Genomic DNA, 27,649 nt, shown 5'->3' on the forward strand with positions numbered 1-27,649 from the left:
GGTATATTGACTATACGACCATTAACTAAAATATGTCTATGGTTGACTAATTGGCGGGCCCCAGGAATGGTTGAAGCCATACCCAATCGAAAAAGGATATTATCCAAACGCATTTCAAGTAATTGTAGTAAAACCTGGCCTGTTGACCTTTTTGCTTTTCCAGCGATATGTACATATCTAAGTAATTGTCGTTCTGTCAGACCATAATGAAAACGCAATTTCTGTTTTTCTTGAAGACGAATACGATATTGCTCCTTTTTCCAGAATTGAATTTTTTTTTAAGATTACTTCCGGATTTAGGTGTTTTTCTAGTGAGTCCTGGTAAAGCTCCCAGACGGCGTATTTTTTTTAAACGAGGTCCTCGATAACGGGACATGAAGACTCCTTTTTTTATTTTATTGAAATTTCATTTTACACAATTAATTTCATTGTATTTACATTACAGAATACATCGAAATTAAAACTGAATTAAACTACAGGATAAACAGAGTAAAATCAACTAAAGTACCCCAAAAAATGGAATTTCATCAAAATCTTTTTTTTTTGTATATATATTATTTATTTTATTGTTTTGTATCTAGCAAAATTGTAAGGTAAAAAACATAAAAGATCCTGGATTCTCCATTTAATTCGGAAAAAAAGAGATTCTTGTTCGTAGAACATCGATAGAGAAAAAAAAGCCGACTATCGGATTTGAACCGATGACCCTCGCATTACAAATGCGATGCTCTAACCTCTGAGCTAAGTGGGCTTACATAACGGAAATAGTGTAACAAATAGAAATAGGTATAGTATAGGAAATCCGTAAAATCTCAGATATTAGTTATTAATCTTAGCTATTAACTAGTTCTAAATTTGAAGTTATACTTATAAAAATAAAAAAATACTAAAACTTCTTAAAGATAAAGTTAGCTTGATATGCTTAACTATAGGATATTAAAAAATAAAATTATAGAATTTATTGGTATTTTCATTCGATCATTATAGACTTTATTATTTGTTAATAATTTGAGGATTAATATTTCACTAAGGGGAACATAGAGTCAGAGTAAATAAAATTGCTAATTCTGATTAGAAAAAAAGAATAAATATCAAGCGTTATAGTATAATTTTGAATACTATAAAAAAGTAAGACGGGAGGTGGGGGAGATAAAAACTTTTGGATATATTGATTCGGATTGAATTGCAAATACATCAAGGATAGAATCAATTCAATTCTGAATTGCAATAAGCAAGCGAGGTCTCTCAAATAGAGTCGAACTGAACTGCTAGACTACGTTGAGTGATGAACTCAATGATTCAAAAAAAAAACTAAGAGATGGATGAAATTACACAAGGAATCCTGGTCTCAAAGAAGAGGGAAATGGGGATATGGCGAAATCGGTAGACGCTACGGACTTGATTGTATTGAGCCTTGGTATGGAAACCTGCTAAGTGGTAACTTCCAAATTCAGAGAAACCCTGGAATTAAAAAAGGGCAATCCTGAGCCAAATCCGTGTTTTGAGAAAACAAGGGGTTCTCGAACTAGAATACAAAGGAAAAGGATAGGTGCAGAGACTCAATGGAAGCTGTTCTAACGAATCGAGTTAATTACGTTGTGTTGTTAGTGGAATTCCTTCTAGTTCTAAATTAGAGAAAGAGGGGTTTTATACCTTATACATTTAATAAACACGTATAGATACTGACATAGCAAACGATTAATCACAGAACTCATATTATATTCTAATTATAATATAGGTTCTTTATCTTTTTTAAAAATGAAATTAGAAATGATAATGATTATGAAATAAAAAACTCATATCATAATTTTTTTTTTTCATTATTGTGAATCCACTCCAATCGAATATTGAATAATCAAATTCTTCAATTAAAATTCAAAGTTTTCGAGATCTTTAAAAAAGTGGATTAATCGGACGAGGACAAAGAGAGAGTCCCATTCTACATGTCAATACTGACAACAATGAAATTTCTAGTAAAAGGAAAATCCGTCGACTTTATAAGTTGTGAGGGTTCAAGTCCCTCTATCCCCAAATCCTCTTTTATTCCCTAACTATACTATATTATTATTATTTATCCTCTTTTTTTTTTTCTTTTTATCAATGCACTTTTTTTTCTTTTTATCAATGCAATGGGTTTAAGATTCATTAGCTTTCTCATTCTACTCTTTCACAAAGGAATGCGAAGAGAACTCAATGGATCTTATCCTATTCATTGAATAGATTTCTTTTTTATTAGAGTATCGGCAAGAAATCTTGGTTATTCACTCTATTTTTAAGTTTTATTTAAGTAAACCATGCACAATGCATAGGACTACCCCCCCCATTTTCAAATTTAAAATTTGAAATACTTTAATTAATTTTTAGTCCTTTTAATTGACATAGATACAAATACTCTACTAGGATGATGCACAAGAAAAGGTCAGGATAGCTCAGTTGGTAGAGCAGAGGACTGAAAATCCTCGTGTCACCAGTTCAAATCTGGTTCCTGGCAGAGAAAAAAAAAAAAAAGATCCACCGAATAGGTATTGATCCAAATACCTCGAGATGGATTGTGATACATATTCATTAATAATATTTATTCATCTAAGTGGATAAATCTATAATATAAATATAGAGGCACTTCTTTTTCTTTTTAAAGAAGTTTTAAAATATATCTTTTCTTTATGATAAAGAAGGGGGTGAGATTCCCCTTTATTTTTTTGCGTTTCTTAATTTTGTATTCCGCTATTCCGACGAATATTTTTTTAGTCTTGCTTATCTTTATCTTATCTTATTTTCCTAGTTGTGCTAAGTAATGTGCGCGGTACAAAGTTCCTGGTAGAGAACTTCTTTGAGTCATCCTATTTTTCTGTTCATATGAAGGAAATTAATATGCGATTTTCAAAATAGGGGAATCCAAATGAAACCCTTTTTTTGCTCAGTCTATCTGGAATGCTTTTGTATAATTAGGAATTAATTATAAATAGGTATTCCGTTTCATCTAGGAAAAGAACCTAAAAATATTCCTTGACTTGAATAAAATCTGGAGTTGTGTTGTATAAGTGAGCATGAATTTCTTATCATTCAATGAGCATCTTGTATTTCATAAAAATTGGGGGTTATATAATCCTTACGTAAGGGCCAGCCTATCCAACTTTCAGGCATTAGGATACGTTTAAGGCGCGGATGATTATCATAAGAGATTCCCACCATATCATAAGATTCGCGTTCTTGAAAATCGGCACTTCTCCAAATCCAGAAGACAGACGGAATTCTAGGATTATCCTTTTGGGCAAAGACTTTTATGCAGACTTCTTCTGGATTATCTATACCATATTGTATTCTCGTAAGATGATACACGCTAGCTAAAGATCCACCGGGTGCTACATCATAAGCACATTGGGAGCGTAAATAATTGTAACCATATACATATAAAATGACAGCAATGGAATCCCAATCCCCTGCTTTTATTTGTAAAGTCTCTATTCCTCGGTGATCAAAGCCCAAAGATCTATGAACCACCTCATGTTTGACTAGCCAATTAGATAACCAACCCTGCTGCATTGTCTTCATCTCTCCCTCTTTGTATAAATATTTCACATTTCGGATGCAAGTTTGAAAGATTGCCCTGCTTTTTATTTTTCTACACAAAAGAGCCCCTCTCCTAATTCACTAATTTGTAGGAAGGTACTGAACTTTTGGATTTGAAAAAAGTTTCAGAAGATATATCTAATGTAGATGGTGATTGATAGAGCAATTCTTGCTCATAAGTTCCTGTATGAGTACTGCGCCTAACATAAAGCTTGTGACTGGTAGTAAAACATCTATTTTTATTTTGAGATAGAGTTTGATCCTCAACTATTTCTCGCGATATCTTCTTACGAAGTTTTGTTAGGGCATCTATAACTGCCTCCGGTTTAGGTGGGCAGCCCGGCAAGTAGACATCCACAGGAATTAACTTATCAACTCCCCGAACAGTACTATAGGAATCCGTACTGAACATTCCCCCTGTAATAGTACAGGCTCCCATAGCAATGACGTATTTTGGTTCAGGCATTTGCTCGTATAATCTCACTAAAGAGGGAGCCATTTTCATTGTTACCGTACCGGCTGTTAAAATTAGGTCTGCTTGCCTAGGACTTGATCTTGGTACCAATCCATAACGATCAAAGTCGAATCGTGAGCCTATTAATGAAGCAAATTCAATGAAACAACAACTGGTACCGTATAGAAGGGGCCATAAACTGGAGAGTCTTGACCAATTCGAAAGATCATTTGGTGTAGTTGAAATAACAGAATTGGAACTTGTTTGGTCAAGTAAGGGAAACTCAATCAAATTCATAACTGTCTCAATAGAATCTTTTCCTTCTTTTTTTTTGTCTAAATATTCAGTTAAGACCATTCCAAGGCTCCTTTTCGCCATGCATAAACTAAACCAACAACTAAGATAAGCACGAAAATCAAAGCTTCGATAAAAACGGATACACCCAATACGTCGAAACTCATTGCCCAAGGGTATAGAAAGACGGTTTCCACATCAAAAACAACAAAAACGAGCGCAAACATATAATAGCGTATTCGGAATTGTACCCAAGCCCCTCCCATGGGTTCTATACCCGATTCATAACTAGAAAGCTTCTCTGGTCCTTCACTAACCGGGGCTAAAAGTCCTGAAATCGAAAATGCCAAAATAGGAATAAGGCTTGCTATTATTAGAAATGTCCAAAAAATATCATATTCGTGAAGCAGAAACATAATGTACTCCCATTAATGTGGAATAGGCGGAACTTAAATTAGTCAATTCAATTCAGCATTGTCAATTTATCCAGAACTTCTCTCTTTTCCTCGGTGAAACAAGAATCTTTTTTGTTCAAACAAAAGCGCTTAGTTTAAGTTTAGCCTTTGTTTCCTCTGTGCTGCATCTTCTTTAAAGATTCATCCAATGGAATCCCAACTCCCTTTCTTTTGGATTTCCATTCTATTTAGATATGGTGTATGTAGATCTAATTCTTATATAAAGAAAACTTTCTCGTTTCACTTTGTCTCGCTTTCTCTAGAATCTCTAGAAAAAAGAATAGCTCTATCCTTTATTTAATATTTAATAATAAAATAATAAGAGACTATTAAATAAAAATGAGAATACTACTAAATTAGAACCTAATTAAGATAGTAGGACTAATCTATGCAGTATAATTAATGAGAAGTAATACTATAAAATAAAAATAAAGAACTCTATTTCAGAACTATGAGACAGAATATTCTGTTTTCTTATTTACTCTTTACTTTATTTTTTCTATTTAAAGTTGATCAATTTACATAATGTATCTATAAACAAAGTAATAAATATACTTAAAACAAAGTAGGAATTCGCAAAATGGATAAAATCATTGCAGTTATTATAGGGAAGTCTAGAGATATCCTATTTGAAGGAGGACGGGATTCAAATCAGGGAAAGGATCCTTTCTTCTATTGATTTGATAGAAATTCGTTTTTCTTTTCCTGTCTGTATGATTTTGATTTTCGATGAATGAGCCTTTGGTAATGCTTTTATCTCTATTCTATGTCGCAGGCGCCTATCCAGTCTATAAACAAATACTAATGAGAAAATGAAAACTATACTAAACTAAAGAAAACATAGGATAGAGATCCTAAAATCTAAAAAAGGGCATATTAGGGCTATACGGATTCGAACCGTAGACCTTCTCGGTAAAACAGATCAAACGGATTATTATCGAAATGATTTGAACTGTTTCAAAGACCCAACATGCATTTTTTTGCATTGGGCTCTTTCATAAACTGATTTAAAGATCAGTTAGTCCACCATAGTTTTTCTTTACGGAAAGATAATGAGATGGCTCCCTGTGCTCTGATTGATTTTTTGTATTATGATCTATCTAGGAGCAATACCAAAGTGTTTCAAAGGAGGATTACCTTGACTTAGGTCTGCCTCCGGTCTAAATTAAATCAACCTAAGTGAAATGGAGTCTCTATCGTTCCACTGCAAGAGTTAACTATGAGACTTCATACACCTTAAAGTTCATAGAACGAAAAGAAGTTTTTTGGAGGCCCTTATCCTCATTACGCCTAGCATTTAGTGGGCTGGATATTTACCTTATCAACTAGCAAATCCATAAGGGTTCTATTTGATTAGGCACCTGAATTGGCACCTGAATCGGACTGAACCGACTGTTTGTCAGGCTACTGTTCTCCTATTCTCTCGAATCTATGAAGTAAGACATTGATTTTGCAATAAGATCGATTATGTTCATTGCATAATAAGCTCCTTTGAAAAGCATTGGCGCACGTGTAAACGAGTTGCTCTACCGAACTGAGCTATAGCCCTTATCAGAGATATCTTAACATATAGATAATTTCTTGTCAAGATGAATATTTTCTAATGCCAGAGGATACCCCTTTGATCTGTATCTGTTTAGTATTTAGTTTAGTATTTAGTATATAACAGACCAATAACAGAGCGGTATTGCTTAGAAAAGGGATTCAATATATAATCGATCGAAGTAATGGGTCTTCCTTTGTGGTGATAAATTGCCTACTTAACTCAGTGGTTAGAGTATTGCTTTCATACGGCGGGAGTCATTGGTTCAAATCCAATAGTAGGTAAGTAGGTAGAAAAATTACTAGATAGCATTGGACTTACTTCGCTTCGCTATCTAATAACTTTTTCTACCCCTCTTCCCTTTTTCTTTGTATCAACTATAAACCACTGGATTGTCTTCAATTGGATGGGGGAATCCAATTGACAGCCTCGATTCGTATCCTAGCTCGTCTGAGAGCGAGCTTCGCTTCAACCAAATCTTTCGTACCCTCAGCTTTACTCAAGTTAGCTTCGGCTATTTCAAGTGCCTTTTGAGCTTCTTCCGGATCAATATCACTACCCAGTTCCGCATCATTTCCTAAAATGATGATCTCATTATTAACTATTCTCGCAAAACCGCTCCACAGAATCGCTGTTAACCATTGGTCGTTGAGGAGGCGTATTCTCAAAGGACCCATATCTACTGCTGTGTTAATGGGGGCGTGGTTTGGTAATACGCCAATTTGGCCACTATTAGTGGATAAAATGATTTCTTTCACTTCACAATCCCAAATAATTCGCTTAGGAGTCAGTACATAAAGATTTAATTTCATTTCTTCGATTTGTTCTCCTCTTCTAAGGTTATAGCTTTCGTGCTAGCTTCATCGATGTTACCCACCAAATAAAAAGCCTGTTCAGGTAGGCCGTCTAATTCTCCGGAAAGGATTAGTTGAAATCCCCTAATAGTTTCCGCAAGAGCAACATACTTTCCTGGAGAACCAGTAAAAACTTCTGCCACAAAGAACGGTTGTGATAAGAAACGCTCAATTTTTCTTGCTCTTGCTACAGTTAAACGATCCTCTTCCGATAATTCATCCAAGCCAAGAATTGCGATAATGTCCTGAAGTTCTTTGTAACGTTGTAAAGTTTCCTTAACTCTTTGCGCAGTTTCATAATGTTCGTTGCCAACGATCCGAGGCTGTAACATAGTCGAGGTTGAATCTAAAGGATCTACTGCTGGATAAATACCCTTGGAAGCTAATCCTCTGGAAAGTACGGTAGTAGCATCCAAATGTGCAAATGTTGTGGCAGGGGCAGGGTCGGTCAAATCGTCTGCAGGTACATAAACTGCTTGAATCGAAGTTATAGATCCCTTTTTAGTAGAAGCAATTCTTTCTTGCAAAGAACCCATTTCTGTACTAAGAGTAGGTTGATAACCCACTGCGGAGGGCATTCTCCCTAATAAAGCGGATACCTCTGATCCTGCTTGAACAAAACGAAAGATATTATCGATAAATAAAAGCACGTCTTGCTTATTAACATCTCGGAAATATTCCGCCATAGTTAGGGCAGTTAAACCAACTCTCATACGAGCTCCCGGTGGTTCATTCATTTGGCCATAGACTAGAGCTACCTTTGATTCCTCAATATTTTTTTCATTAATTACTCCGGATTCCTTCATTTCCATATAAAGATCATTTCCTTCACGAGTCCGTTCCCCTACTCCACCGAATACGGATACGCCCCCATGAGCTTTAGCAATGTTATTGATTAATTCCATGATCAGTACTGTTTTACCTACTCCAGCCCCCCCAAATAGTCCTATTTTTCCTCCACGTCGATAAGGAGCTAAAAGATCGACGACCTTAATACCTGTTTCAAAGATGGATAATTTCGTATCTAACTCGATAAAGGCAGGCGCAGATCTATGAATAGGGAACGTTGCACTACTATCTACAGGACCCAAATTGTCAACAGGCTCCCCAAGAACGTTGAAAATTCGTCCGAGAGTAGCTCCACCGACCGGAACACTGAGAGGAGCTCCCGTGTCAATCACTTCCATTCCTCTCATCAACCCGTCCGTAGCACTCATAGCTACAGCTCTAACTCGATTATTTCCTAATAATTGTTGTACCTCACAAGTCACATTAATTTGCTTATCGGCAGTGTCTCTACTCTGGACTACCAAAGCGTTATAAATATAAGGTAACTTGCCTGGGGGAAAAGTGACATCCAGCACGGGTCCAATAATTTGATCGATACGACCTGTACTTTTTTCTTCAATTGTGGAAACCCCGGGAGGAGAAGTAGTAGGATTGGTTCTCATAATTATCACATAATTAAAAAAAAGGAATTTGTCGAAATTTTTCTTTTTTTATTGTTGAATAATGCCAAATCAAATCAAAAAAAATCCAAAAGTAAAAAGGAAATGAATTAGTTAATTCAATAAGAGAGAAAAGGGGACCAGGACTTGATTTCGTTGCCCAAGCGAATCCCATTCAATCGTTTACTCATGGAATGAGTCCATTGGAAAGTTCAATCAATCTTTTTTTTCATATACATTTTGCCTTTTGTGGAGGATCTGTGCCTACTCTACTTTCCTATCTAGGACTTCGATATACAAAATATATACTACTGTGAAGCATAGATTGCTGTCAACAAAGAATTTTATTAGTATTTAGTTAGGTATTTGCATTCAAAATAAGAAAAGAGAACTATTAAGAACTTGTAAAATAAGGATTAGGAATTAATTTGGGTTGCGCTATATCTATCAAAGAGTATACAATAATTATGGATTTGGTAAATCAAATCCATGGTTTAATAACGAACCGTGTTAACTTACCATAACAACAACTCAATTCCTATCGAATTCCTATATTGGAATTCCTATAGGATAGAACATACACAGGGTGTACGCATTATATATGAATGAAACATATTCATTAACCTAAGCATGCCCTCAATTTTCTTTAATGAGTTGATATTATATTAATTGAATATCCTTTTTGTTTTACGAGATTTTTGCTAAAGTTTCATTTACGCCTAATTAACATCGAGTAGACCCTGTTATTGTGAGAATTCTTAATTCAAGAGTTATAGGGAGGGACTTATGTCACCACAAACAGAAACTAAAGCAGGTGTTGGATTTCAAGCTGGTGTTAAAGATTATAAATTGACTTACTACACCCCAGAGTATGAAACTAAGGATACTGATATCTTGGCAGCATTCCGAGTAAGTCCTCAGCCTGGGGTTCCGCCCGAAGAAGCAGGGGCTGCAGTAGCTGCCGAATCTTCTACTGGTACATGGACAACTGTTTGGACTGATGGACTTACCAGTCTTGATCGTTACAAAGGACGATGCTATCACATCGAGCCTGTTGCTGGGGAAGACAACCAATGGATCTGTTATGTAGCTTATCCATTAGACCTATTTGAAGAGGGTTCCGTTACTAACATGTTTACTTCCATTGTAGGTAACGTATTTGGTTTCAAAGCCCTACGTGCTCTACGTTTGGAGGATCTACGAATTCCCCCTACTTATTCAAAAACTTTCCAAGGCCCGCCTCATGGTATCCAAGTTGAAAGAGATAAGTTGAACAAGTACGGTCGTCCTTTATTGGGATGTACTATTAAACCAAAATTGGGATTATCCGCAAAAAATTATGGTAGAGCGTGTTATGAGTGTCTACGTGGTGGACTTGATTTTACCAAAGATGATGAAAACGTAAACTCACAACCATTTATGCGCTGGAGAGACCGTTTTGTCTTTTGTGCCGAAGCTATTTATAAATCACAGGCCGAAACCGGTGAAATCAAGGGGCATTACTTGAATGCGACTGCGGGTACATGTGAAGAAATGATTAAGAGAGCTGTATTTGCAAGAGAATTAGGGGTTCCTATTGTAATGCATGACTACTTAACTGGGGGATTCACCGCAAATACTACTTTGGCTCATTATTGCCGCGACAATGGCCTACTTCTTCACATTCACCGTGCAATGCATGCAGTTATTGATAGACAGAAAAATCATGGTATGCATTTCCGTGTATTAGCTAAAGCATTGCGTATGTCTGGGGGAGATCATATCCACTCCGGTACAGTAGTAGGTAAGTTAGAAGGGGAACGCGAAATGACTTTAGGTTTTGTTGATTTATTGCGCGATGATTTTATTGAAAAAGATCGTGCTCGCGGTATCTTTTTCACTCAGGACTGGGTATCCATGCCAGGTGTTATACCGGTAGCTTCAGGTGGTATTCATGTTTGGCATATGCCAGCTCTGACCGAAATCTTTGGGGACGATTCTGTATTACAATTTGGTGGAGGAACTTTAGGACATCCTTGGGGAAATGCACCTGGTGCAGCAGCTAATCGAGTGGCTTTAGAAGCCTGTGTACAAGCTCGTAACGAAGGGCGCGATCTTGCTCGCGAAGGTAATGAAATTATCCGAGCAGCTTGCAAATGGAGTCCTGAACTAGCCGCAGCTTGTGAAGTATGGAAGGCGATCAAATTCGAGTTCGAGCCGGTAGATACTATTGATTAACTAGATAAAACTAAAGATAAAGAAGGTATAAATAAAAAAGAAACGAAATAAAAAGAGAAAAAAATCAGTTATGAAATGCAGTAATTCTTCTTTATTCTTCTAATTGATTGCAATTAAACTCGGCTCAATCTTTTTTAGAAAAAAAAGATTGAGCCGAATAAAAATAGATCATGATATGATCATGAGACTTGACAAATTGAGATTCGTCTATTCTATATATCTAGAATATATATATTAAGGTATAATACAATAAAGAAATACAAATAAAATAATAAAATAATAAAATATAGTATTATCATATGATAATGATAATGGAATCAAATACGCAGTATTTACAGAAAAAAGTCTTCGTTTATTGGGAAAGAATCAATATACTTTTAATGTCGAATCGGGATTCACTAAGACAGAAATAAAGCATTGGGTCGAACTCTTCTTTGGTGTTAAGGTGGTAGCTGTGAATAGCCATCGACTACCTGGAAAAGGTAGAAGAATAGGACCTATTCTGGGCCATACAATGCATTACAGACGTATGATCATTACCCTTCAACCGGGTTATTCTATTCCACTTCTAGATAGAGAAAAAAACTAAAGGAGAATGAATGAAAAAAGACATAGTTTGGAAGTTAGACCTTTTTATAGGACTCTCTTTCAATTTCAAAAAAGAGGACGTTTGAAACTTTTAACAGGCGTAATCGTGAGTCAACAAGTGACTCGAACTGTGTGTAAAAAAAGAAGCATTTTTTTTTTTTCAAAATGCTAGAACTAGATAAGGAAGTTTTCTATAACCTTGAGAAAAAGGATAAAAAGGTAGTTTTTTTTTAGTTTATGACTCCGATCAAGAGCGAGAAATCCTTGATTTGGGATTGGACATAGAACCTGGACCCATCGTAGAGACGTTTAGTTCAAAAGAAAGGATCGTATCCTGATGGTAAGAATTATACTTTCGTGGAAATACAGCGCTATAGACTTCAATGCGGTAGAGTAGACGTTTTGTTTCTAATTTTTCTGGACCAAACCTCCGCTCCGACCCAACGATACAATGAATTTTTTCTGTTCATATTCATAAATAAAAAAGATTCGGAATCGCAATGCTACTATATGCGTCCAGAGGAGTATTTGGAATAATATTCTTCTATAATCCATTATTGCGGGGGGTCTTACTAACAGGGCTTCGCTGCACGGGACAGGTCTTCGTCGAAAAGCTAACTCCACCCGGCATTTTCATACCCTTTCTTTGGGTGGTATATCGCCTTTTAAAGTCTAAGAGGGTAGTAGGGGATCTATAGTAGGTAAGATAATTTGCCCTTTGATTTTGATTGAATATACTATTTTTCCGCCTTTACCACGCATTATTGTATGCGCTTCTAGAGAAGTATGTATGCAGGAAGTAAATTCTAACCGCTTTCTTTTGAATCCAATTTCAAATTAGATTAGAAAGATAGAAAGGCCATGAGGATGGGAAAATCAAAATAAAATCTTTTTAATTAGTTCTCCTTTTTTGGAATTTTCTTATTATCCTTTCATTTTTTTTACAGAATATTTTTCAAACTAAAAATAAAAAATACAATACAATAGTCAATATTCCTTATAATAGATATACTTAATTATATCATAAGAATCTTAAGATATTTTTCGACTAGATAGAAATAGTAAATTTGAATTGAGACACCTATTCCATGACGGATTTAAACTTACCTTCTATTTTCGTGCCTTTAGTAGGCTTAGTATTTCCGGCAATTGCAATGACTTCTTTATTTCTTTATGTGCAAAAAAATAAGATTGTCTAGTATTTTTTAGTGTAAGTAATATAATATGGTAGGGTATGTGGCTTTTTCTACACACACTTTCTACACACAAATGAAAAACGGTTATGGATGCGGATATAGGCTACGAGCATAAATGCATGAATATGCAGAGCCAGGTATAGCGAGTTTTATTTTATTTATTTTAATTGAATCAACGAATATTTTTTGAATAGAAAGTCAATGTATCTAACCTATTATTTCACAGGAGTACTAGTTGCTGAAGGCGATTTCAGAATCAAAAAAAGTAAAGTCAAAATTATTTAGCTTATTCTCTCAATTTCAATCGACCGCTGCTGGATTTAGTATATCTAATATGAATTGGCGATCAGAACACATATGGGTAGAACTTCTAAAAGGTTCTCGAAAAAGGGGTAATTTTTTCTGGGCCTGTATTCTTTTTCTAGGTTCACTAGGATTCTTATCGGTTGGGATTTCCAGTTATCTTGGTAAGAATATTATATCTATACTTCCATCTCAAGAAATTCTTTTTTTTCCGCAGGGGGTCGTGATGTCTTTCTACGGAATCGCAGGCCTATTCATTAGCTCCTACTTGTGGTGTACTATTTTGTGGAATGTAGGTAGTGGTTATGACCGATTCGATAGAAAAGAGGGAATAGTGTGCATTTTTCGTTGGGGATTCCCTGGAATAAAACGTCGCGTCTTCCTTCGATTCCTTATGCGGGATATCCAATCAATTAGAATTCAGGTTAAAGAGGGTCTTTATCCTCGTCGTATTCTTTATATGGAAATCCGGGGCCAGGGGATCATTCCCTTGACTCGTACTGATGATAAATTTTTTACTCCACGAGAAATTGAACAAAAAGCTGCCGAATTGGCCTATTTCTTGCGCGTACCAATTGAAGTATTTTGAGGTATCTTTTTTGAACTGAGTTGAATGAAGAAAAGAAGAATTGGAAGAAGAAAAGTTTTCTCAACACAGGGAGGAAGTCCCTTCTAAATTGGATTTGTTATTGTAAGGGGATTTTTAAGTATTTATCTAAAGGAAGGAACAAACGAGGATAAGAGAAATTTGCTTTTAATTTTTTTTTATCCAAGTTAGATATATCGCATACTATTCTTCCTTTTTCATCCGAAAGGGCTTTTTTTTTATTCTATTTCACTATTTCATTCCATCTAGATCTAAGAAAGAACCCAATGCACTGAAATTCCACTAATAACTAATATACAAAAAAGAAGAATAGATACAGGGTATCAAACCTATAGAGTTTTTGCTTCAAAGAAATAGAAATATCATGAAATAGAAATATCATCATATAGAGTCAGGGAATGGAATAGAGTCAGCGAATGAAGCATATTCATTAACAACTCCATTTACAGATCAAAAATGAAAAAAAAGAAAGCATTGCCTTCTTTACTATATCTTGTATTTATCGTACTTTTGCCTTGGGGGGTCTCTTCCTCATTTAACAAATGTCTGGAACTTTGGATTAAGAATTGGTGGAATACCAGGCAATCCGAAACTCTCTTAACTGATATTCAAGAGAAAAGGATTCTAGAAAGATTCATAGAATTAGAAGAACTTTCTCTCTTGGACGAGATGATAAAAGGGAAACTAAAGACACATGTACAAAAACCTCCTACAGGAATACACAAGGAAATAATACAATGGGTCAAAATAAATAATGAGGATCATCTCCATACCATTTTGCATTTCTCGACAAATATAATCTGTTTGGCTATTCTAAGTGGTTCTTTTTTTCTGTGGGTAAAGAGGAACTTGTCATTTTGAATTCTTGGGTTCAGGAATTCTTCTATAATTTAAATGACTCAATAAAAGCTTTTTTTATTCTTTTAGTTACTGATTTTTTTGTTGGATTTCACTCCACCCGTGGTTGGGAACTAGTAATTCGTTGGGTCTACAACGATTTTGGATGGGCTCCTAACGAGCTTATTTTCACTATTTTTGTTTGTAGTTTTCCAGTAATTCTAGATACATGTTTGAAATTTTGGGTCTTTTTTTGTTTAAATCGTCTATCTCCTTCGCTTGTAGTCATTTATCATTCAATTAGTGAAGCATAAATTCATTTGATCTCCCGATATTAATATTAATCAAATTAGCAAGCATCTTTTTTTAGAAAGAAAGCCCTTTTCCATTTTAGCAAAATTCTTTCTATTTATACCTACTTTAAGGTATTCATCATTGCAGTACAACTGTTGCAGTAGAATGACAACAGATTCGTGTATAGGGAACTAGATTAGCTTAGCTACCTATCTAATTTATTGTAGAAATTCTGGGATCTGCGATTGGACATGGAAAATAGAAATACTTTTTCTTGGGTAAAGGAACAGATAACTCGATCGATTTCTGTATCGATCATGATATACGTAATAACTCGGACATCTATTTCAAATGCATATCCCATTTTTGCGCAGCAGGGTTATGAAAACCCACGAGAAGCAACTGGACGAATTGTATGTGCCAATTGCCATTTAGCTAGCAAGCCCGTCGATATTGAAGTTCCCCAAGCTGTGCTTCCCGATACTGTATTTGAAGCAGTTCTTCGAATTCCTTATGATATGCAATTGAAACAAGTTCTTGCTAATGGAAAAAAGGGAGGGTTGAATGTAGGTGCTGTTCTTATTTTGCCCGAGGGATTCGAATTAGCGCCGCCCGATCGTATTTCCCCTGAGTTAAAAGAAAAGATAGGAAATCTTGCTTTTCAGAGTTATCGTCCCGATAAAAAAAACATTCTTGTGATAGGCCCTGTTCCCGGTAAGAAATATAGTGAAATTGTCTTTCCCATTCTTTCCCCTGATCCTGCTACGAAGAAAGATGCTCATTTCTTAAAATATCCCATATATGTAGGGGGAAACCGAGGAAGAGGACAGATCTATCCTGATGGTAGCAAGAGTAACAATACAGTCTATAATGCTACGTCAACAGGTATAGTAAGAAAAATACTACGTAAAGAAAAGGGGGGGTATGAAATATCCATAGTTGATGCATCAGATGGACGCCAAGTGATTGATATTATACCTCCCGGACCAGAACTTCTTGTTTCAGAGGGGGAATCCATCAAGCTTGATCAACCATTAACAAGCAATCCTAATGTGGGAGGTTTTGGTCAGGGGGACGCAGAAATCGTGCTTCAGGATCCATTACGTGTCCAAGGCCTTTTGTTCTTCTTCGCATCCGTTATTTTGGCACAAGTTTTTTTGGTTCTCAAAAAGAAACAGTTTGAAAAGGTTCAATTGTACGAAATGAATTTCTAGGTCCCGGGATTTCTTACCATCAAGTTGGTAAAAAGCCTCGATTTATTGGCAATTGCTAGAATTATCTATGATCTATTTTGGAAATCCTTTTTTTGTTTAGACTGCTTTTTGTTTATGAGATGTCTGGAATTCCTTATTTATATCCCATGCAAAAGAAGAGAATCCAAGGCAAAGGCGAGAACAATCAAATTAAAATTTCTTCTTTTTCGGAGGGATTGCAGGTCTTCTTAATCGTCTATTCGGCACAAGAAAAAGCCTTTTTCTTGTGCCGATTCTTCTTGTATCAAAATAAGAATCCTTTTTCTTCCTAATTCGTCAAAGATTACTATTTCTTCTTTATTCGGGTCTGTCTCTTGGACCTCTTTTTCTTTTGCTTAGGTTTAGCCGAGGTAGTGGACAAACAGAGGGGAAGAAAATATGGCGGGGGAAAAATTTCTTGTGATTGTGAGCAAATTGCTTGGCTTGTTTAATTAAGTTCAACTTCAAATTTACAGAAATTTTGCAAAAAAAAAGTAAACTCTTCCATTGAAGGTTTTTTTATTTTTAGGCTAGTTGAATAGTTTTGATTAAGGTTTTATTAGTTTATTACTCGAAACTAAATCAAGGATTTTCAGGATACTTCCTTCGTGGAATAAGATATTGGATCCTCGAGTGATCTCTTTTTCTTGTTGCTTCATAAGAGTGAATCGAATAGATTCAATTCGCGTTATAAGAGTAAAATAAAAATTCCGCGGGTCCTTTCCGCTCTAATCAGATAAAGGGGGGTAAGGACCCGCTAAGCTCCTACTTTTTCATGTTTACAATCTGGTCCCTCCGATTACTATAGAGATGAACCCAATCCAGAATATGAACCATAAAAGAAAACACCTACTAAACCAATCACAGCAATACCAGCTACAGTACCTATCAGCCAAAGAGGAATTCTTCCAGTAGTATCGGCCATTTCCCCTACTTTCCTCCACATTTTATCAATTGGTCATGCTAGAGACAAAAACAGTCATGGGTAGTTATAAGGATGGTATCCTTCCAAATGGGATAAGAGAATTCTTATTAGTCTCTTTCTTTCTCTCAATTGAAGAAGTAATTGGAAAATAAAACAGCAAGTACAAAAATGAGTAATAAACCCCAGTATAGACTGGTACGATTCAATTCAACATTTTGTTCATTCGGGTTTGATTGTGTCATAGTTCTATAGTTGGAATTTGTTTTATCGTTGGATGAACTGCATTGCTGATATTGATCCCAAGAAAAAAACAGTAGGTACAGCTAGTCCGTGAATAGCCAGCCATCGCACTGTAAAAATAGGATAGGTTCGATCTATGGTCATTGAGGGCCTCCTAAAAGGATCTACTAAATTCATCGAGTTGTTCTAAAGAATCAAAACGGTCGGTTATTAACGGAATTCCTTGTCGGCTTTCCGTGAAATACTCGTTTGGCCTAGGACTTCCAAACACGTCATAAGCTAAACCCGTACTGACAAATAACCAACCCGCAATGAATAGGGAAGGTATAGTAATGCTATGAATAACCCAGTATCGAATACTGGTAATAATATCAGCAAAAGAACGTTCTCCCGTGCTTCCAGACATGCTGAACTCCCAAAATTTTTGTACATTCAAAAAAGGAATTGATTCCGTAAAAGATGGGATCGACCAGTAAATAGAAAATTACTGATATTTCATCCTTGTGAGATTGTCAATTTTGTACCAAAGGTGTATTTTGAGTATACCGAATTAGTATAGCTATCCTTCCTATGGCACAGCAATCTGGTTTTGCCTGGTTCCGAAACATAATTACTTTTTTATTTTTTTTTTGTCTATAGGTAAGCTATATGTTATTCAAGGCATCAATAGAAAACCCCATTTTTGTAGGTTCTACTTACTTTTCATTGGCTTCGGAATAATAGAGTAATTCGGAATAGCAGCCAAAATCTTGGGAAAATCTAAGTTAATGATCAATAGGTTTGGATAAATAATTTAGGAAGGATATTCTCATACTGACACAATACAAGGACAAGTATATGTGAAATCTATCCTTTCATAATTCGTAATTCATCCTTGTATTGTTTGTTGGATTAGGTCTAACTTTCTTGACCAAACTGCGAGCGCGGAACTTTACGAGATGAAATAGGGAAAGACAGAAGATAGAATAGAACTTAAAAGGATAATTGAAGTGACTCGTCTTCGAATCTACTTTGGTTGGAGTTCGAAAAAGGAATAAAAATAAAGTAAATTCAAGGAAGAGCTTTCTTTTTTTTTTTTTTTTAACAGCCCCTTGGCAGGTCGTGGAATGCTTTTGTTCTCCTCTTATTCCATATGGAATACAATCAGTTAAAATAAGAAGGAATAGGGGAATATTCGATCGTTCACTCCAAAAAGAGGGTCCTATTGAAAAAGAAATTATCCAAAATAGAAAGAAGTTTTTTTTTTCAAATTCAATTGTTTATTTATCTCTTATTCAAAAATTTCCCTGAAAATTGAATTTCTTTTTTTCATTCAATGGGGTTAGATGATCTAGTTCTTAATATTATTACTTTACTCAATTGACAAATTCCACAACAAATCTCTTGATTCGGAATTAGGGACTCATGTATCATCTGATGAATCCACTTTCTTTTACACTTCTGTATCTTACTCTATCTTGTTTTTTAGTATTATCTAAAATAACTGATGAATTATGAATTTTCCATAACTTAGGTAAATGCTTTACCAACATATGTAGTGTAGTAAAAAAAAATAAATGGAATTTAACTCTTTCATGCTTACTTTAACTAGTTATTTTGGTTTTCTACTGGCTGCTTTAACTATAACCCCAGCTCTATTTATTGGCTTGAACAAGATACGCCTTATTTGAATTGACTGAATAATTATAATTCAGAAAAGAAAAATCTTTCTTTGGGATTCCTGGCATTCTACGACTCTTTTCCAGACTAATTAGGAATTCTTTTCTTGGTCATTGAGATTCGTGGATAATTTAGAGTACTATTTAGGGATAGATCGTACCTCTTTTTTTATCCCCTCGAACAAATCGAAATGATTGAAGTTTTTCTATTTGGAATCGTCTTAGGCCTAATTCCTATTACTTTAGCGGGATTATTCGTGACTGCGTATTTGCAATACAGGCGTGGGGATCAGTTGGATCTTTGATTGAGTCATTTTTTTTTTTTGATTGACCTCCTCCAGACCAGAGAGGAGGTCAAATTGAAATTGGAGTTACAATTCAATTTTGTTAAGTTATTTTACTCTGCTTCGACATAAAATAGATGGAATCACGCTCTGTAGGATTTGAACCTACGACATCGGGTTTTGGAGACCCGCGTTCTACCGAACTGAACTAAGAGCGCTTTCATTCATTCAAAAAGAAAATCTTTTTCTATTCCTAATGTATCTCACGTACGTATAGTCTCCACAAATTCAAGTTATACCCACTTTACTTTAATTGATCTCGTCGCTACTGCCTATAAAGAAGAAAGAAGTAATAGGTAGGGATGACAGGATTTGAACCTGTGACATTTTGTACCCAAAACAAACGCGCTACCAAGCTGCGCTACATCCCTTTTCCAAATTAAATTGTTGTACAATGCCATTGTACACAATTCCTGTCTTCTTTTCCACATCATAATTTTCTTCTTCTTTCTTTCTCTATCTATATATAGAACCCTCGTGTCATTTCTTCTTTTTGGTCTCATATAATTAAGGAATTATATACATATAAAATCCAATATAATTTCGCCTATAAAAGAAGGATTACTTTTCCTTGGTAATATATAGGAAGAAGGGGTCATCTTTTTCTTTTTTAGGGATAGGAAAATTTCGTCGATATGGTTCATTTTATATATAGCATAACAATCTTGGGCAAGAGTTTATGATCATATATGTATTCCAACAAGGAAGGAGGATTTTCAATGCGGGATATAAAAACATATCTCTCTGTAGCACCCGTGCTAAGTACTCTATGGTTTGGTGCTTTAGCAGGTTTATTGATAGAAATTAATCGTTTATTCCCAGATGCTTTGTCATTCCCTTTTTTTTAATTCTAGTTATTGCTATGGGAGGGATAGATTTCTTCGTGATATGACAAAATTTGATCCTTTTCAATCTTTTTTTAGTATCGGAAGGAAAAAGAAAGAAAAGATGGATTGGGTTGAACCTCAGAGTCATTAAAAATTTGGTAAACCCCATTTTTGAAAATAGAAATTCAATTTAAAGGGGTACCCAAGCTAAATAAGGCCTCAGAAATCAGAGCATAGAAAAGGCGGGGCTGGCTAATTAAATGAAAGGATTTCGAACCAAAATCTTTGCTAATTCGACAAGGATTGTATTCTTTAATTATTTCTCTATTTTTTATTACTTAATTAAAGAATAAAAAAAAATTATTCTAATGAATTTTATTCTTCTTCTTCGGATTCAAAATAGAAGAATAAAAGAATAAGTAGAAGAATTAAGTTAAGTCAATCCAAAAAGAAAAGGAGGTTCATGGCCAAGGGAAAAGATGTTAGAATCAGAGTTATTTTGGAATGCATCAGTTGTGTTCGAAAAGGTGCCAATGAGGAATCGACGGGGATTTCTAGATATAGTACTCAAAAGAATCGCCACAATACACCCGGACAATTAGAATTCAAAAAATTTTGTCGTTATTGTCGCAAGCATACGACTCATCACGAAATAAAGAAATAGGAACATCGTGTGTTTGATCTTTCCAAACAACAGAAAGAGTAAGAACTTCATATTTAATATATAAAGAAAACATAGTATAGAATACAAAATACAAATCAACTCATCTGATTTCCGGTAGATATTATTTCATATGTATAGAGGGTATTCATATACTATAATATGAATCAAATAAGATATGGATCAAAGAAAAACTACTTCTTCTGGATCCTAAATTAATAAAATAAAGAAGTGAATTTTCAAATTTTCAAATTTTAAATAAGGAATAAATCATGTATACATCTAAACAACCTTTTCTTAAATCTAAGCAACCCTTTAGTAAATCCAAGCAAACTTTTAATAAATCCAAGCAACCCTTTCGTAAATCCAAGCAAACTTTTCGTAAATTCAAGCAACCTTTTCGTAAATCTAAACAACCTTTTCGTAGGCGTCCCCGGATTGGCCCGGGAGATCGAATTGATTATAGAAACATGAGTTTAATTAATAGATTTATTAGTGAACAAGGAAAAATATTATCGAGACGAATAAATAGATTAACCTTGAAACAACAACGATTAATTACTCTTGCTATAAAACAGGCTCGTATTTTATCTTTCTTACCGTTTCGTAACTATGAGAACGAAAAGCAATTTCAAGCCCAGTCAATTTCAATAATTACAGGTTCTAGACCCAGAAAAAATAGACATATTCCTCAATTAACGCAAAAGTACAATTCCAATCGAAACTTAAGAAACAACAACCAAAATTTAAGAAACAACAACCGGAACTTAAGTTCCGATTGTTGATGTTTTATTCGAATTCGAAAGGGCCAGACCTATATATATTATAAAGAAAGTAATCCAGCTCGTTGATTCCTACCACTTAATCTTAATTTATTGTATCTTCCCGGAGTTCCCTCTCCGGGAATTCATCTTTTATTATTCCAGTATATTACTTTATTTATACCTTTAATTGATGATCTTTATTTTATTGGAAATCGTGTAAAGATTATTTGGATTTGATACAGCTACTTGTGCAAGCATTTTACGATTAAGAATCAATTTCTTCTTGTACAGGTTGTGTATTAATTTACTATAACTATCGAATACTTTATATACCCGCGTTGCTGCGTTTATCCGAGTGATCCACAAACGACGAAAATCCCTCTTTTGCCTACCTCTATCTCGATGAGAGGAAACAAAAGCTCTTTTTACCTGTTGGGTAATCATTCGATTAAGTCTTAAATGAGCCCCTCTAAAGTTTGAGGCAAATGAACGCATTTTTGTTCGTCGTCTCCGGGCTATATATCCTCGCGGAACTCTGGTCATTGAATCAAATTAACCTTAATGAATAACTAATGATTTCTCTTCTTTTAGCCACCCTTTTTCTCATTAATAACAAAACTAATTATTCCGATATATAAAATATTAATTCCAATGGCTTTTGCTATAGTAACCTTCCCAACCACGATTTTTTATTCCACTCCGTTCAGTTATTTCTATACGAAATAACAAATTCATTCTAATAATACTAAAAAAAATAGTGGGTTCCATCGTTTCTATGGTTCCCTTTTAAACGGTGAGGCCCTCTCTATACACCGGAGCCCTTTCTTTCATCAAAAGGTATTGCGAACTTGTATAGTCCACATTCTTTGGCTCTACCTATCCATTATAGAGTAAATAGCTCTTTTCACAATAAGAGTTATCCATACAGTGACGGTATTTAATTATGAAAGTTGGCTAAGTAGCTGACCCTGTTAGTCCGTTCTTTTAAGATAAAGGAGCATAAGCCTTTTTCTTTTTATTACTATTTCCTCCGCTTAATGGATAACCATTTGCTACCAATGGGAGAATTGCTTCTTATTTCCAATTTAGATAATTGGATTTGCACCAAAGGAAACCATAAATTCCATATACCATAGAAATCTAGGATAGAGAAGCTATATCCTATTCATTGGTACTAATCATGGATACTTCAATTTTTTTTATATTTGTTTGAAGTCATGATCTGAACGAGTCGCACATACACCCTAGCACATGTTCCTCGACGCTGAGGGCATCCTTTAAGCGCGGCCGTTTTTCGAGCATTTCGTATTGGCTGTCTTGCGTTTCTAATAAGTTGTTTAACCGTCGGCATGTTGTATGTATATAGAAAAAAATGGATTGGTTTAGATCCATCTTAACCTGATGATTGCTCATCATGAAGTCTTTCTATTTTCTATTAAATCGAGGAAAACACGAATTTAGCTGTGAAATAACTTTACAAGAAATCCGGACACTACCAATCCTTAAACATTTCTGGAAACCACACTGGATCAGTATCGCAGTGCTTGTCAATCATTTCATCCCCTACAATATCGACAAGTCCATAAGCTTTGGCTTCGTCTGCTGACATAAAAACATCCCTTTCCATGTCTTCGGATACAACCCAAAAAGGCTTGCCTGTTCTTACTGCATAAACCCTTGTGATCATTTCGCGAACTTTGTGTAACTCTTCTACTTCTAGTAAAAATTCTGGTGTCCTTGCCCGATAATAAGCACTAGCAGGTTGGTGAAGCATAATCCTCGCGTGAGGGAATGCTATACGCTTGGTGGGTTCTCCTCCAAGCAGAATGAAGGACGCCATGGAGGCGGCTATTCCGAGGCATATTGTATATATATCTGGTGTCACCGTTTGCATCGTATCAAAAATAGCCATTCCTGAGATTAGCCACCCGCCTGGGGAGTTTATAAACAAAAAAATATCACTAATTCCATCTTCTATACTCAGATATACCATGAGACCTGTAATATGATTCGTGATCTCGCAACGAATCTCTTGACCTAAAAAAAGTGTCCTTTCTCGATACATAACATTGTATAAGTCAACCCAAGTCGCTTCTTCATCTCCAGGAATCCGGTAAGGTACTTTTGGAACACCAATGGGCATATTAGATTAATATTATTAAATTTAAGTAAGAAAACCACACTTTAATATGGAAACGTAAGAATGGAACAGAAAGAAAGAATCCGCAGTTTATTGTCTTAATTTTTATTCTTATTCTATATGAATATTATAGATTCTATTAATACGTAGATTGAAAGGTTATACATATAAGGAATGTAAGACAGATTGAATAAAGAAAAGGGAATGGGTGATTTGAATGCTAAACAAAGAGGGGTAGCGATCTATTCTTCGTTTTTTCCAAATTGGCCAAGTTACCCATTGCATATTGGCACTTATCGAGTATAGAATAGATCTGCTTCTCTTTCTTCTTATGAACAGAATTGGCTTCTTATTTTTAATGGAATGAAATAAATATTCGCGCTTTCTGACACAGAATCCCCTAGAAGGGTTAGGTACATAGGATATGGATAGTCTTTTTCAATGCGATAAAATAAAGCGACATCGTGTCTATTTTTCTTTGCTAAAGGGGTATTTCCATGGGTTTGCCTTGGTATCGTGTTCATACTGTCGTATTGAATGATCCGGGTCGATTGCTTGCGGTGCATATAATGCACACAGCTCTAGTTTCTGGTTGGGCTGGCTCAATGGCTTTATACGAATTAGCAGTTTTTGATCCCTCTGATCCTGTTCTGGATCCAATGTGGAGACAAGGTATGTTCGTAATTCCCTTCATGACTCGTTTAGGAATAACGGATTCGTGGGGTGGTTGGAGTATTTCAGGAGGAACTGTAACAAATCCGGGTATTTGGAGTTATGAAGGTGTGGCAGGTACGCATATTGTGTTTTCTGGCTTGTGTTTCTTGGCAGCGATCTGGCATTGGGTATATTGGGACCTAGAAATATTCTCTGATGAGCGGACGGGAAAACCCTCTTTGGATTTGCCCAAGATCTTTGGAATTCATTTATTTCTTGCAGGGGTGGCTTGCTTTGGCTTTGGGGCATTTCATGTAACGGGTTTGTATGGTCCTGGGATATGGGTATCCGATCCTTATGGACTAACTGGAAAAGTACAAGCTGTAAATCCAGCGTGGGGTGCAGAAGGTTTTGATCCTTTTGTTCCGGGGGGAATAGCTTCTCATCATATTGCTGCGGGTACATTGGGTATATTAGCGGGCTTATTCCATCTTAGTGTCCGTCCGCCTCAACGTCTATATAAAGGATTACGTATGGGCAATATTGAAACTGTACTTTCCAGTAGTATCGCTGCTGTTTTTTTTGCAGCTTTCGTAGTTGCTGGAACTATGTGGTATGGGTCAGCAACGACCCCAATCGAATTATTTGGGCCTACTCGTTATCAGTGGGATCAGGGATACTTTCAGCAAGAAATATATCGAAGAGTTAGCAATGGTTTAGCCGAAAATCTTAGTTTATCAGAAGCTTGGTCTAAAATTCCCGAAAAATTAGCCTTTTATGATTATATTGGTAATAATCCGGCAAAAGGGGGATTATTCAGAGCAGGCTCAATGGACAATGGGGATGGAATAGCTGTTGGATGGTTAGGACATCCCGTCTTTAGAGATAAAGAAGGACGTGAGCTTTTTGTACGCCGTATGCCTACTTTTTTTGAAACATTTCCGGTTGTTTTGGTAGATGAGGAGGGAATTGTTAGAGCAGACGTTCCTTTTAGAAGAGCAGAATCCAAATATAGTGTTGAACAAGTAGGTGTAACGGTGGAGTTCTATGGTGGCGAACTTAATGGAGTAAGTTATTCTGATCCTGCTACTGTAAAAAAATATGCGAGGCGTTCTCAATTAGGGGAAATTTTTGAATTAGACCGGGCTACTTTGAAATCTGATGGTGTTTTTCGCAGCAGTCCAAGGGGTTGGTTCACTTTTGGTCATGCTACCTTTGCTTTGCTCTTCTTTTTCGGACACATTTGGCATGGCGCTAGAACATTGTTCCGAGATGTTTTTGCTGGTATTGATCCAGATTTGGATGCTCAAGTGGAATTTGGAACATTCCAAAAAGTGGGAGATCCAACTACAAGGAAACAGGCAGTTTGATACACATTGTTATAGTATCTTTCACCTCTCTTTTTTGATTTGACATGGGAAACATCTCCCATCCTTTCTTTGACTCTTTTTCTTTCTTTATATGGGAAATTATCCCAAATGACAAATGAATAGGTGTGGAAGTTATAATTGTAAATAAACCAGGATCGAATCTATGGAAGCATTGGTTTATACGTTCCTTTTAGTTTCGACTTTAGGGATAATTTTTTTCGCTATCTTCTTCCGAGAACCACCTAAGGTTCCACCAACTCCAACTAAAAGAATAAAATAATTTCATTTAAGTAAGAAGTCCCCCTATCTGGGAGACTTCTTACTTAAATTAGTCTCCGTGTTCTTCGAATGGATCTCTTAATTGTTGAGAGGGTTGCCCAAACGCGGTATATAAGGCATACCCAGTAAAGCTTACAAGTAAACCAGATATGGAGATGGCGACTAAAGTTGCTGTTTCCATTTTTATAGAATTTCAAGATTACAATGGATCTACGAAAAGATCGTGTATTTACAACTACAACGGAATAGTATACAAAGTCAACACCAATGATTAAATAGAATTTATGGCTACACAAACCGTTGAAGATAGTTCTAAACCTAGGCCAAAACGAACTGGTGCAGGTAGTTTACTGAAACCCTTGAATTCGGAATATGGGAAAGTCGCCCCGGGTTGGGGGACTACTCCTTTTATGGGGATCGCAATGGCTTTATTCGCTATATTCCTATCTATCATTTTAGAAATTTATAATTCTTCCGTTTTACTGGACGGAATTTTAACCAATTAGGTTTCTACTAACTAAAACTAGGAAGTCAGAGTTTTTCCATCCAAAAAAGCCTTTCTAGTTTAAGATCTACATTTCTAGATATTATGGTAGTTCGACCGCGGAATTTTTTTGTTTCGGTATCTCTGGAATATGAGTGTGTGACTTGTTAGAATTGATCCTATTGATAATACATAGAAAGGGCCTGTTATCTCTATCAAGATGATTCTAATTCGTCAGATATTATTTATTCTAGTATCTGGAACACGAAATAGATAGAGTGGATCAAAAAAAAATGGAACTATGATTCATACTCACTATTAAGACCTCGCAACCAGACTGAAAAATTCAAGTAGTTCTTAAATAAAAATAAAAAAGAAATTTTCTTCCTTCCAATTTTGTTTGCCCAAAAGACAACTTTTTTTCTCTCGATTTTGTCGAGTCATTACACTGATTCAATAAATGATTATCAAGCGGTTCTTATTCGAAGAACCCTTGCCTTTTGTTTAGCTTGAGACTAAATCATCGTGGCTCTAGTATGAATCTAAGGTTTTAATTGAACTGATTCATAGGATCTCAACAAGATAATTTCTATATTACGCATAAAAAAACAAATCCTTTATAGGGAAGAGAAAAGTCAAGAAGCCTCTAATGACCAACATAAGGGAAAGGAAGAAAGAAAGACGCGCCAACTTGAGATTTTTTGGCATTATCATCACAAAGAAGATATTCCGGATTTTTCTTATTTGATATCTTCAAGGCAAATCGACCCAATTCAGTGGCTGATGAAGTTTTGAACCTTTTTTCTAATATTCGTTGAAAATTTTTGTGTTTCTGCTTGAGCCGTACGAGATGAAATTTTCATATACGGCTCTTAGAGGGGGACTCGGGTTAGTTACCTATCTCAATAAAGTATATGATTGGTTTGAGGAACGTCTTGAGATTCAGGCAATTGCAGATGATATAACTAGTAAATATGTTCCTCCCCATGTCAACATATTTTATTGTTTAGGGGGAATTACACTTACTTGTTTTCTAGTACAAGTCGCTACCGGTTTTGCTATGACTTTTTACTACCGACCAACCGTTACAGAGGCTTTTTCCTCGGTTCAATACATAATGACCGAGGCCAACTTTGGTTGGTTAATCCGATCAGTTCATCGATGGTCAGCAAGTATGATGGTTTTAATGATGATCCTGCATGTATTTCGTGTGTATCTCACAGGGGGATTTAAAAAACCCCGCGAATTAACTTGGGTCACAGGTGTGGTTTTGGCTGTTTTGACTGCATCATTTGGTGTAACTGGTTATTCTTTGCCTTGGGATCAAATTGGCTATTGGGCAGTCAAAATTGTGACAGGTGTACCTGACGCCATTCCGGTAATAGGATCGCCTTTAGTGGAGTTATTACGC

General features: G+C 35.7%; 4 non-coding genes across 4 annotated transcripts; 1 reads left to right on the top strand and 3 right to left on the bottom strand.

Annotated features, from left to right (window-relative positions):
* Positions 1 to 678: 678 nt before the first annotated feature.
* Positions 679 to 751, bottom strand: TRNAT-UGU (transfer RNA threonine (anticodon UGU)). Its single transcript has one exon. It is a non-coding gene; the product is annotated as a tRNA-Thr (tRNA).
* Positions 752 to 2,418: 1,667 nt separating this feature from the next.
* TRNAF-GAA (transfer RNA phenylalanine (anticodon GAA)) lies at positions 2,419 to 2,491 on the top strand. Its single transcript has one exon. It is a non-coding gene; the product is annotated as a tRNA-Phe (tRNA).
* Positions 2,492 to 19,143: 16,652 nt separating this feature from the next.
* On the bottom strand, positions 19,144 to 19,217 carry TRNAW-CCA (transfer RNA tryptophan (anticodon CCA)). The gene has a single exon. It is a non-coding gene; the product is annotated as a tRNA-Trp (tRNA).
* Positions 19,218 to 19,356: 139 nt separating this feature from the next.
* Positions 19,357 to 19,430, bottom strand: TRNAP-UGG (transfer RNA proline (anticodon UGG)). Its single transcript has one exon. It is a non-coding gene; the product is annotated as a tRNA-Pro (tRNA).
* Positions 19,431 to 27,649: the final 8,219 nt, after the last annotated feature.

Source organism: Triticum urartu, unplaced genomic scaffold, assembly GCF_056163025.1.
Source record: "Triticum urartu cultivar PI428250 unplaced genomic scaffold, HENAU_Tu73 scaffold2, whole genome shotgun sequence".
Classification (NCBI taxonomy): Eukaryota; Viridiplantae; Streptophyta; class Magnoliopsida; order Poales; family Poaceae; genus Triticum; species Triticum urartu.